We start from the raw sequence: 12,007 nt of genomic DNA, 5'->3' as shown, positions 1-12,007 counted from the left end.
AGCCAACAAACAGCTGATTGGCTTAGCGCAGCAGCCATTTTAATTTAAATGAAGCGGCGATTATTTAAATCACCGCTTCATTTTCCTATGCCGGGTAGCCTAATCTAATGCCTCTGTCGCCAGAGGCATGTACTCTAGACATACCCCAAGAGACCTCTACAGCATGGGCTGAGAGCCAGCTGATTTGTAGCTCAAAGGATAGAAGAGGCTCCTATACTCCGCTTCAGAGGTCCCAGGTTCAAATCTGCCTAGTAGCAGTTACACAGACATTTACAGAAAATGAATAAAGGGGTTGGGGCTAGGCCCCCTTGACACTGCCTGGAGAGAGCTATGCTGCTCCTAGCCATTAGTGTTGCCTGGAGCATGGTATGCAGCACTCTAACAGTGACTTAAAGGACCCCCAGCTTTGGACCCTTTCATATTGCTGGGGCAACTGGCCACTTTGCTCCTGTGTTGGTGGATCTGAGTTTTGTGCTAATGTAACTACACTGACTCTTATAGGCTTGTGGTGATTTTGCACTGAGATATGAGTCCAATACTCTGCATTTTGCACTTCTCCAAACTTGACCTTTTCTTTTTTTTTAACCGCTTGGGGTTTGGAATGCTCTTGAGAGAAAATGTTCAAATGTTATTTCAAAGCACCATGATGCTGTGGTCTGTGTTGCTACTAGACCTCATTGCTATGTACATTGCATGCTCATGATAACTTGCAACTGATGGAAATGGGTGAAGCTTTTCATAGCAGAAGCAGCTGCTGTGCAAACTCTGTTATTACAATATCAAGCACCCATCACCATATTACTTCATAGCTAATTGCACTAAAAACTCTAATAGAGGTTACATGTTATGGTTAAAGTGAGCCCCTTGCATGGCTATTCTGTCAGGTTTACCCTTCAATGGAAATTGCATGTGTGCATTGAGAAAAGCCTAGATCGTTAAATACCTTTAACTAGGCTCAGTGTCTTCATAGTGTGGTTGTGCTAGGGGTGGTCAGAACACCCTTGTGAGTTAAAGAAAAATGAGTTAGATGACATTATCTCAATGCAATGTCTGCATTGAAAAGAAAAATATACATTTTGTTTCCTAGTACAGGAACTTCTAAAGTTGAAATCTGCTAGTAGGGACATGGTATACAAGGTCACTGTTTCTGTTTCCTGTCATTAATGTGTTGTATCAAAATACTCGCACACATAGCTCTTCTGGATTCTGTTGCATGTTAGACATAACAGACCGTGCTTCTGGGAACTGTAACATGACCCCTGAGAGATGAACTGTTTACAAATTATAAACACACAGACGCTAAGTTCAAAAACAGAAGAGCAGATTAACTCCCTTCCACCTAAACGATCAGTCTTGAAAATGACAGGGCTTAATTGCTAGCTCCTCCTTTTCCCCCCAAATGCCGACACAGAAGACTGTGAAAGATAAGAATGCTTCGTCCCTTTGGCATAGTCTGCTCAATGGATGAATGCCTTTTCGGATTCTTGCCATCTTGGATGCAGATTTCAGACTGCATCATGTCAATTCTGGGGTCTGTCAGGATATAGCTGTCTGGAGCAGGGATTGTTTTAAAATTACATCACTAAGGCATCTCTCCCCCCCAGTACACAGATATAGGAGAGTGAAATACAGCGCACAACATAGCCGATCATTGTCTTTGTTCTCCCTATTTCTTTCAAACAATGGCTGTAGTGCTTCAAGGGTAGATAGCATCCTCATCAACAAGGGTATGTCTACACTAGCTCGGTAGTTCGAGCTAGGTAGGCAAATGAGGGCAACCGGAGTTGCAAATGAAGCCCGGGATTTAAATATCCTGGGCTTCATTTGCATCTTCCCAGGCGCCGCCGTTTTTAAATCCCCCTTAGTCCGAACTCCGTGCCCGCGGCTACACGCAGCACAGGGTAGGTAGTTCGAATTAGGATCTCTAATTCGAACTACTGTTACTCCTCGTGGATGCAGATTTCAGACTGCATCATGTCAATTCTGGGGTCTGTCATGACGTGGAATGAGGAGTAACAGTAGTTTGAATAAGAGATTCTCCGGAAAAGGGCTTTATTCCGGAGGATCGCGCCAGTCTAGACGCTTTTTTCCGGCTTTTCCCCAAGCCGGAAAAAAAGCGGCGGACATGTTTATTTAAATCCGCGGGGGATATTTAAATCCCCCGCGGATTTCCCTATTCTGACTTACCTGCTTTGCATCCCTTTTCCGGAATTTGGGGCCAGTGTAGACGTAGCCAGTGGGATTTAAAAATGGCGGCGCCTGGAAAAATGCAAATGAAGCCCAGGATATTTAAATCCTGGGCTTCATTTGTAACTCTGGTTGCCCTCATTTGCCTACCTAGATCAAACTACTGAGCTAGTGTAGACATACCCCAAGGGATTTTTATACTCCTTTGGAAAGTGGAATCTTTCATGGCCTCAGGTTGTCAGGACCTTTTGTTTCTCTTTTCCTCCAAAAGAGACAAAGCAAAGTAGCTCCTAATAGCAAGTTTGCTTTGCACATTGGTGCAGCAGAAACTCTGAGGAAGGATGATCAAGTGATTAGGGAAATAGCAAGGAGATGACCCTAGAGCTATGCCAAAGCCTTCCTGCATGATAAGTCTTTTACCTTCTGTGTCTCCATTCCCAATCTGTAAAATGGGGATGGACAGCACTGCCTTATCTCAGGTGTGTTATGGGGTTAAATACATTATTGTCAGGTGCTCAGGTACTACAGAGGAACATATACATTACCAAGATGAATAAGGGAAACTATCCTCCTCCTGAATCAGTTCCACTTCTTGCAGCATCACCTGTTGTTTGGGGAGTCTCCGATTCAAATCGTGAGTAGTGCAGCCATGGTTAGCTAGTGAGATGCAGTGGATCAGATCAAATGAGACTATGGCTGCAAGCAGATGGTAAGAAACCCCCCCCCCCCCCCAAAAAACCCAACTTCCGATAAATATAAAATGTCTTGTGCTTGGAAAAGAAATTCCCAAAGAGGCAAAGGCATTTTTTCTGATAGAAAATTTCTGTTATACTAGTTGGTACCAAAAATACACCAAGTTTTACAAGCATAATTTAGAGGCTTCAGCCAAACAAATAAAAGTCAGATTCATCCAGTAGCAAACAGCTGACATTTTCCATTTGTGTTAGATTTAGCGTGTGGAAACCTTCCGTATGGATCTTATTTGTACGGGTGGATTACGCTGAAAATTGCATTAATTTTCTCCACAGTAAAGGTCAGTAATTGAAACATGAACCAAGAGTCTATTGTGTAAGATGATATATCTCCATACTTAAGAAAGGTCACTCAAGACAATATCATCTCATTGTTTTCATTCCTTAAGGTATAAATAATTGCATTAGGGTTTTTTTCACCCCTTCACTGTAACAATCACATATAATATGTCCACATATCCCATTAATATCACTGAACACTAAAGATGATAAAGGCTTGAAAATACAATAATCTACAAAGAGTGTTCTTGTTCTAATGACGCTGTTTTAATGCTAGCTGTGGAATAGACAAGGATGTTTCACCATACTATGTCTTAAAAAAGCATAGTAGGTTTTTTAGTAGTATGAATACTCCTTCCTCTAGTTCTGCCTTGACCATTGCTTAGCCAGACTGCTTAATTTTCTATTGTATTCTTAGGAAATATTACTCCTAAGACTATAAATATCTCCACTGGGAAATAGTGACAGAAGACCCCCAAATGACTAAAATAAAGAGACACCAATGATCTAAGAAGAAGAATAAAGATGCTCTAAACAAATGGTCACAATTTTGCAACCCTTTGGGGTTAATTTGGTTTCAGGTAATACTTAGAGTAGTTTTATAGCTGCTGTATGTTACACCTACCTGCCTATGGACCCAAATGGACATTTTGACAAAGTGGGAGTGTAGGTATTGCCATGGCACCTTCTTCCTGGGAGCCTCTTAGACCATAAAATGGGAGGAGTGGTGGTTATTATTAATGCTGATTATTTATATTGGAGTAACACCTAGAGGTACCAGCCCCATTTTGCTAGGCACTGGAAACACATATAACTCAGACAGCTCAGACCCCAAAGACCTTATGGTCTCAGTATAAAAGATCAGAGATAACAGGTGTATATAACAAACAGATGGGGATGGGGGAGTAACCAACAAGACAATACTGGTCAGCCCACCAGCTTTGAAAATATATCCTTGTGAGGTTAATGTTGCTCTTGTTTGAGTCACTCTGAAACTATTCCATTAACTCAAATTGAGTTGTTATGAATTTCACACCATTATACCTGACAGCATAATGTGGGTCTTGTATGTCACTCTAGTATGTATATTTTAATCTGTTGTTCATTGGCTAATTCAGAAACATTCCAGTTTCTGTTGGCAGCCAGGCAGTCATATTTTCAGCATGGTGCTAAAAAAAATAATAATAGAAAAGCTGAAATGCCTGTCCTCTTTGGATCATATGAAGTAGATGTACAAATCTAGGCATGCATTGAGTACATTTACCTCTCCTTCTGTTAAGTAACGTGAATCCTCCAGCAGCACACAATAGACGTAATAAAGGGCAAGATTGTCTCAGCAACACAGATTGCTGAGATCATTTCTGTCTGATTTATACTTCTCTGTTATGGCTGCCCTTGGAACAGAGTCCAGTTCAAGGTTGCTGTGCTGATTTTTCAAAGCACTGCATGAAATTCATCCTAGCTACTACCGAGGCTCTCCCTTTCCATGACCACCGTTTCCTACAACAGCCTCATTACACTGGAACAATGAAATTGTTAGCCACCGAGAGAGAGAGATTCATAATCTGAGGAAATAGAACCCCCATCAGCTTTGGATCAAGACACTGAAATTCGCTGCTAGAGTGACCAAGAACTTCATTCAGAGTAAAATACGCAGCCTACCTCTTTGCCTAAGCATTCCTCTATATTGAATAATAATTAATTGACATGAACTTACACCTGGTTCTGGCAGACATGCAAGGGAGAAAGGAGATAATTATTGTTCTTACTCTTGAGACATACTCATCTACTACAGTGATGACATCAATGTATCAATCTACAATCAACCATGTTGATACAAACAGCTTCTTTAGTAGCAGGGCAGCTATTGCAACTGAGAATACTTTGACCTGACAGAATATGGAAATTCACTCTGTCTCCTATACTGTCAATAATGGTTGGGAACAATTCTCTGAGGTTTATCATCAATGAAATCCTTTTGATTTCAAGGAATACACATCTATCAAGATATTGGTCTCTGGGAAGTTTTCTTTGGCAAAGATGGGTTTGAAATACCATCCTACTGCATAGTACAGAAGAGTTACAAGGAAAATCAGGCATTGGCAAAGTCTGCATTCCTTTAAATAACCACAACATGGTTTTAAATGTCCCCATCCCTCCCCCCCCCCCCCAAAAAAAAGAACAATGAAGCAAGTTCTGCATGCCTGAGTACTTTGGATTTTTTAAGACAATCATATTTCTTCTTAATACACTGTAGAAATTGTACCTAGTACGTTGGACAGTCCCATTAAAACACTACCCATGTTATGATTTCCAGGACAATGTCAGCTTGGGTTATCTTCTGCATAAGAGCTGATCATGATAGTTAGATCTGCCTAAGGGCTAGTCAAACTTTCACAACTGATTTTTTTTCCTGAAAATTTCCAGGTTTTTCATTCATGGTTTTTTTTTTTTTTTTTTTTGCCTGTCTCACCCCATATTCCATTTTTTGTGATTTACCCATGTTAATTTTTTCCTTGGTATCCTCCTCCCTCCAACTCCATCCCACCCTTGTAACATCCATTGAATTAATATAAAAATTTCCTATGGCAAGCCAAAAATGTGCTGATGAATACCAGTTGTACGAAAGTTACATGAAATATTTCTTTTTGTGTTTGAGTGTTTTATGTAACTAAACTGAATTTCGAGTGGTATAAAGCCATTTAGGAATAATTTGTGATTCTAAGCTTAAAGTCTCATAATACCATGTGAGTCAGAAGTGCACTTAAAGAACAGCATTAGAAACTGTTCTTGAATTTGTACAGTGGGTGTTTCTATGCGGGAAAATATGTAAAGGAGAGATAATAAGGTTCATGGCTCTAAGCATGTAGGTGATTAAACATTGGGACAAATTTTCAAGGAAAGTGGTGTATTCTCTGACTCTGGATGGCTTAAGTCAAGCCTGGATTGCTTTCTGGAAGACCTGCTTAGCAATGTTCCCTCTAATCTTTTCCATCCATGTGCAGAATACATTTGTATATGCACCAGGTATGTGTGAATGTGCACCACCAAGAGAAACACAAACCTAGCTGCGGGCACTCTGCTAATCAGGTGGGCGGGATTGGAATCGCTCCTGAGTAGCTGCACAAGCACTCAGCTTACAGGGAACGCTGATGCTTAGTCAATTACAAGCGAATGAGCTCAATACAGGAATAACTGGATGAAACGTTATGGCCTGTGTTACAAGAGGTCAGACTAGATCAGTGGTCACCAGCCAGTCGATCGGGATCTACCGGTAATTTTGGAGCCTCTACCGGGATCCTGACTCATTTGGCCAGGAGGCTATCAAGCGCAGCACTTCAGCTGCCCCTCCCACCACTGCTGCGCATCTCCTGTCCTTTGTCATGGAACTGCCCCCCTGGGAGCCTCCTAGGGTTGCCAGATGGTTTTAACAAAAATCTCGGAAACACTTGATGTGACATCACAATCTACATTCAATCTTATTTAGAAAATACCGGACATTTATATTTTCTCATTTATATTTTCTCCATTTGTTTCTTGAACAGAAGGCTCAAATACTGGACTGTCCAGTTCAAAACCAGACACCTGGCAACCCTAGTGTCTCCTGCCTGTGGTACAGAGCAGGGGAGGGAGAGGAGCGGGCGCTGATGTCAGGGTGCCCCCCTCCCACCCTGTATTCTCTCCATAGAACAGAGGTGGGAGGCACAACAAGGTTTGGGATGGAGGGAGTTTGCTGGCTGCTTTTGAGAATGGTGAAGGACCAGGGCAGGGGTGAGCCTGCCTTAGTCCCGCCGAACCTCCACCCAGAAGCCACCTGAGGTAAGCACTGTCCATCTGGAGTCCGTTCCAAACCCCTGCCCTCATAGACTTTAGGGTCAGAAGGGACCATTATGATCATCTAGTCTGACCCCCTGCACAGTGCAGGCCACAGAATCTCACCCACCCCTCTTAGAATAATCCTCTCATCTATGTCTCAGATATTGAAGCCTTCAAATACTTTGAAGGCCCCAAGATGCAGAGAATCCTCCAGCTGTGATCTTTACCCCATGCTACAGAGGAAGGCGAAAAACCTCCAGGGTCTCTGCCAATCTACCCTGGAGGAAAATTCCTTTCCGACCCCAAATATGGCGATCAGCTAAACCCTGAGCATGTGGGCAAGACTCACCAGCCAGACACCCAGAAAGTTCTCTATAGTAACTCCTATCATCCCTCCATTGACCTATTTACCACTGATAATGAATGGTCAATTAGTTACCAAGATCATGTTCTCAAACCATCCCCTTGTCATAGAATCATAGAACTGGAAGAGACATCAGAAGGTCATCAAGTCCAGCCCCCTGTTCTAAGCAGGACCAATCCCTAGTCATGAACACCCCTCCTACATCTAAGCCCCAGCCCTAGCCCTGAGCCCCCCCGGACCCAAACTCCCTTACAGACAGAGACTGTACCCTGAACCACCCCTAGTACCCTAACTCCCTGCCCAGGCTCAGCTCAGAGCCCCCCCTCACACTCCAAATCCCTTAGCCCAAGGCCAGAGCCTGTGCCCCAACCCTCTGCTCCTGCCTAGTGAAAGGGAGGCAAGATGGGGGAAGAGAGGACCCAGTTAGCAGGGGCAGGGCCTCGGAGAAGGGGCACGAAGGAGGCGGAGCCAGGGTATTTGGTTTTGAAGTAGATCTTACATTGCACTTAAATTCAAAAAGTGATTTTGTAGTTGAAAAGGTTGGAGACCACTGGGCTAGATGATCAGTCTCTTCTGTACTTTAAAATCTATGCATATATAGTTCCTAATGATTTCAACTGGGAAGTTTGAGTCTAGTAAATATATCTGACCAATCATGGATTTCTGTTCATTGTGAGATATTTCAAAGAATTGTCATCAGTTTTGCAGCTGACGTGAAATTTCTTTTGTTACTGTCCCTAACTTTCTGGGAAATTACAGGTCAGTGAGAGAAAACTGAGAGAAAGTACCTAACTCTTGAAGTGAATTTGCATGGACCAGTTATTCACAGCCATAACTCTAATGAAGAGTAAAAGCTGGAAACACGTTTCCTTACATGGGCAAAGTCTTTGTATCTTGCGTTCTAAGTTGAGGCCTATGTGCATTAGTTGGACATAAAAAGACTTAATTTCTGAATTTGCTGAACCTTTTTTTCCTGACATAGTTAATCTTTTATAAGACCCCTTTGTGTTTTTGTTCATGCAATTAATATAGAAATGAAGGTTTTCTTAAATCAGGGTATGCATGGAAGATTTAAAGTAACATACTGATTATATAATTAATTCGCACTCGTAAATCTATTTTGGTGGTGTTAATTCTTTCTCAGAGGCTGAAGACTAGTTTGATTCCACCTACAGTGCCATAATCAGCTGTAAAATAGGGAAGAAAAGGACCTTGAAAAATAGAGATTTCACTATCCATTTAAAACAATTCCTGGAAACAGGCAGGATATTTTATTTTAAATTTAAACTTCAACAAAGACCTTCTGAGCTAAGGTTTTAAACCACAGGTGTCCAGACTTTTTTTTCTTTTTTACTGGGCCAATTACACAATGCATTCAGACACCTCAGGCCACAAAAAGTCCTGGTACAGCAATATCAAAAGGAGTGTAATCCTGTGGAATCTTCAGGCTGGTGTACTTTGGAAAGAGCAGGGAAGTAAAATCTTCCTTTGAATTCATTATACATAGGGCTCAAATATAGCACATTTATTGATGCCCAAACCATTTTTTTTCACGATGATTGCCTGTATTTTATTTCTTTATAAATTAAGCAACAAAGAGCAATGGCTCTCATGATTTTGAAATGTTCTCTTGTATCACTCCTTGGGTCCAAAATATTGTGGGGTGCAAACTTCGGAACCTCACGAAAGGTCAAAGAACATTGAAAGGTCAGGCCTTTATTGTGCATTATTTATCTCCCTTTGTACTATTTAATGAGTTATGCTCAGTGTGTGTGCAGTGTATGTGTGTGTCTGGACTGTAAGGTCCTTATACTAAACCCCAATCCCTTTCCCCTCACCCCCTCGAATCCGTAATGCAGAACGAGGCATAGAACAATCCTGGATTTTTCAAATGATTCTTGCAAAAGCATTTCAGTATGTAGGTACATCACAAGAACCATAGCTAAATCTGGATTACTCGCTAATCAGAATCTCATTTCAGTGATGGCACGTGTTGATTATTTTTGTAGATTACACGTGGATGCACGCTTTTCTGTCTATGTGTTTTGTATTACAACTTGGATATGGCACTGTCTTGCTTTGACTTTATATGGGTGTGCTTGCATGTATGTGTTAGGTAAGAAAACGCATACAATGGCTATTACAGCCTTCAGAATGAATCAGTGTTTTGTTTTTCTAAGGCCGCTCGATTACTTCTGCTGAAGATATGTTGCGTGCGTTAAACTGTGTTATCACCACATTCCGTAGTTCAATCTGAGATGTGTAAATAAAGTCAGCATGATGCAGAAAGTGCTGCAAGATTATTTTACAACTCTGGGCAGCAAGAGTAGGCTTGCCCTGGAAGATCACTTCTGGAAATTTTTTGCCTTCTCTTTCGATTAACTACAAGTTGGACACTAGTATGTAAAGTGCATATCAGCAATGTACAAATATTTTAAAACAACTATGACATCATTTAATTCTGACCCTAACAAGGTTATAATGGACCCATGTGAAAATGACTTTTTATTTTTTTCTATGTTGTCACTACATGGTTATTTTGTTCTGGATCATTTCACTTTCAAGCGATTTCATTTTTTGTTTTAAAAACAATTGTGTGAAAGTACTCTTTCAGTACTCAAATGTGATATTTAAAATTCTACTTCTTTTTATTGCTAAGTGACTTATAGCTAAAAGGAATATCCAAATATTTAATTTTTCATCACTAATTTTTATTAGGAATGTTTGTTTACAATTTACTTTGTGACAAAAAAAGACATTCTTTAAAAAGATATGGAGTGGAGGAGGAAGCGACATCTAGCTGTTGTCTAAGGGGTTTTTGATTTGGCATAGCATCACCATAGCAGGATCTGTGGAAAGGGTGTTTGCCTCACATATACACAAACTCCTCCCCAAGTGACCTCCTGCTACAAGGGAAGTAGTGATGAATGTTCTACCATGCCAGCTGATGGCAGCGGACCCTTCCATTCCACTGGAACCAAGAGCAACTGTGTGGCAGAGGGCAGTGATGTGAAGAGGCAGAAATATAGGGCAGTTCCATGTGTGAGTATGTGTGGGGCCCCAGATTACCCTCATATGGCTCTAGTAAATGGGGAAACAGGTGATCATGCCAGAAGCTAGTAGCACCAGTCTTCCAGGCTCTCCCCCTCCCACCCCACCCATGTTGGACTTTAATTGGTTAAAACACCTTCTCACTAAAATGCAATGTAAAATCTGTATCTATAGGGGTTGAATTTTGCACACTAGAATGTTTTGTACACATGCTAGAATGTCTGTAGTCATATCAACACACATGGAAAGAAATGCAATGTTAACACTAAAATTGTATCTTTTCCATGGCTGAAACATTCTGATTTTTTAATACAATCTTTTCTTTCTTTTTATTGCTGCACATTGGGTTCCTGTAATCCTGTGGACTAAAATAAGCAGTAAGCAATGTGATTTCAAGATGGCATCTGTAAAAGAAATGTATTATTTTCCTTTAACTTTTTCACCAAAAGAAAAGGAACATTTCTGCAGCAGAATGCTTATTTCATGACCAAAACTGAAAAGTCCAAAGCTTGAAGAGCTCTGAATGCAAATGGCAAAGTTTATAGTTTTGCAGAGGGTTGGAATCTTTAGGATTTGAGATTTGGAATTGTAATGTGTCTCCAACTCAAATCACTAAATACTTTGCTTTTGGGTTTGCATGGAAATACTGGTGTAGCAAAAGCATTGGTTATATATGCGTTTATACAGGGCGTGGATAACAAGGATTGCTGAAAACAAATGGACGGGAAGACTCTCTTGAATGGACAGGTGTTTGTGGTGGCAAGTGGACCTTGTTAGAGTGTTTCATGGTATTATTGGTCTAATCATAATAAAGAAATTTGGACATTGCATGATAAGAGGAAAGAATGTCAGAGAGGAAAATCAGATCTCTAGCACAGCCCTTGTTCTAAAGTTCAGCAGAAGTGATTTGAGTTAACATATGACATGCCCAAAGGTAGATCTGTAAACCTGATGCTGTTTTTTTGTAGCCAGACTTGTTCATTAACACTTACTGACCAAAATTGGTGAAGGCATGTTGGGTGGTTGGGAGAGATCAACCCAAGAGACTGGAAATAATTTAACTTTACATTTAGTCTCTTGACACTTATTTGTGTGTAGAATAATGTAATTTATGTCAAAAAGGCTATGAAGCCTGTTTTTAGCAGGGCATCAGATGAAGAATGGTTTCATCCAAAGAATGTGGGAACTCATTGTGTCGTATATTGTGTTTGCTTCAGAAAACCATCGCCTAATTTTGCTGAATTTGTACACACTTTAGTTGTAGTTGCTTCTAAGTATCTGAGTGGCTTGAGCCTGAAAGACTCTGAGCACTTGCAATTTCAGTAGGAGTGACAGATCCTCAGCATCTCTCTTAATCTGGCTCTCAATACAGAATTTAGTGCAGCTCAGCCTCAAGCAAGTCTTGTAGGCGTGGTATGAGATGTATTTAATTGGCAGGCCTCTGTGGGATAGATTATCTAAATTATCAATGTTGAAAACTGGGGTCTTGAAAAAGAACTTTGCTCTCCTAAGAGAGTGTGTGTATGGAGGGGAGAGAAGCACAGAGTAATATAGTATA

General features: G+C 40.9%; 1 protein-coding gene across 8 annotated transcripts in view; it reads left to right on the top strand.

Moving 5' to 3' along the window:
* The window catches only part of MCTP2 (multiple C2 and transmembrane domain containing 2), a 182,641-nt gene that overhangs the window by 157,301 nt on the left and 13,333 nt on the right, over positions 1–12,007 (top strand). The gene's annotated exons all lie outside the window — the stretch shown is intronic.

The sequence above is a fragment of the Pelodiscus sinensis genome, chromosome 14 (assembly GCF_049634645.1).
Source record: "Pelodiscus sinensis isolate JC-2024 chromosome 14, ASM4963464v1, whole genome shotgun sequence".
Lineage (NCBI taxonomy): Eukaryota > Metazoa > Chordata > Testudines > Trionychidae > Pelodiscus > Pelodiscus sinensis.
This window is presented reverse-complemented; position numbering and strand designations above follow the sequence as displayed.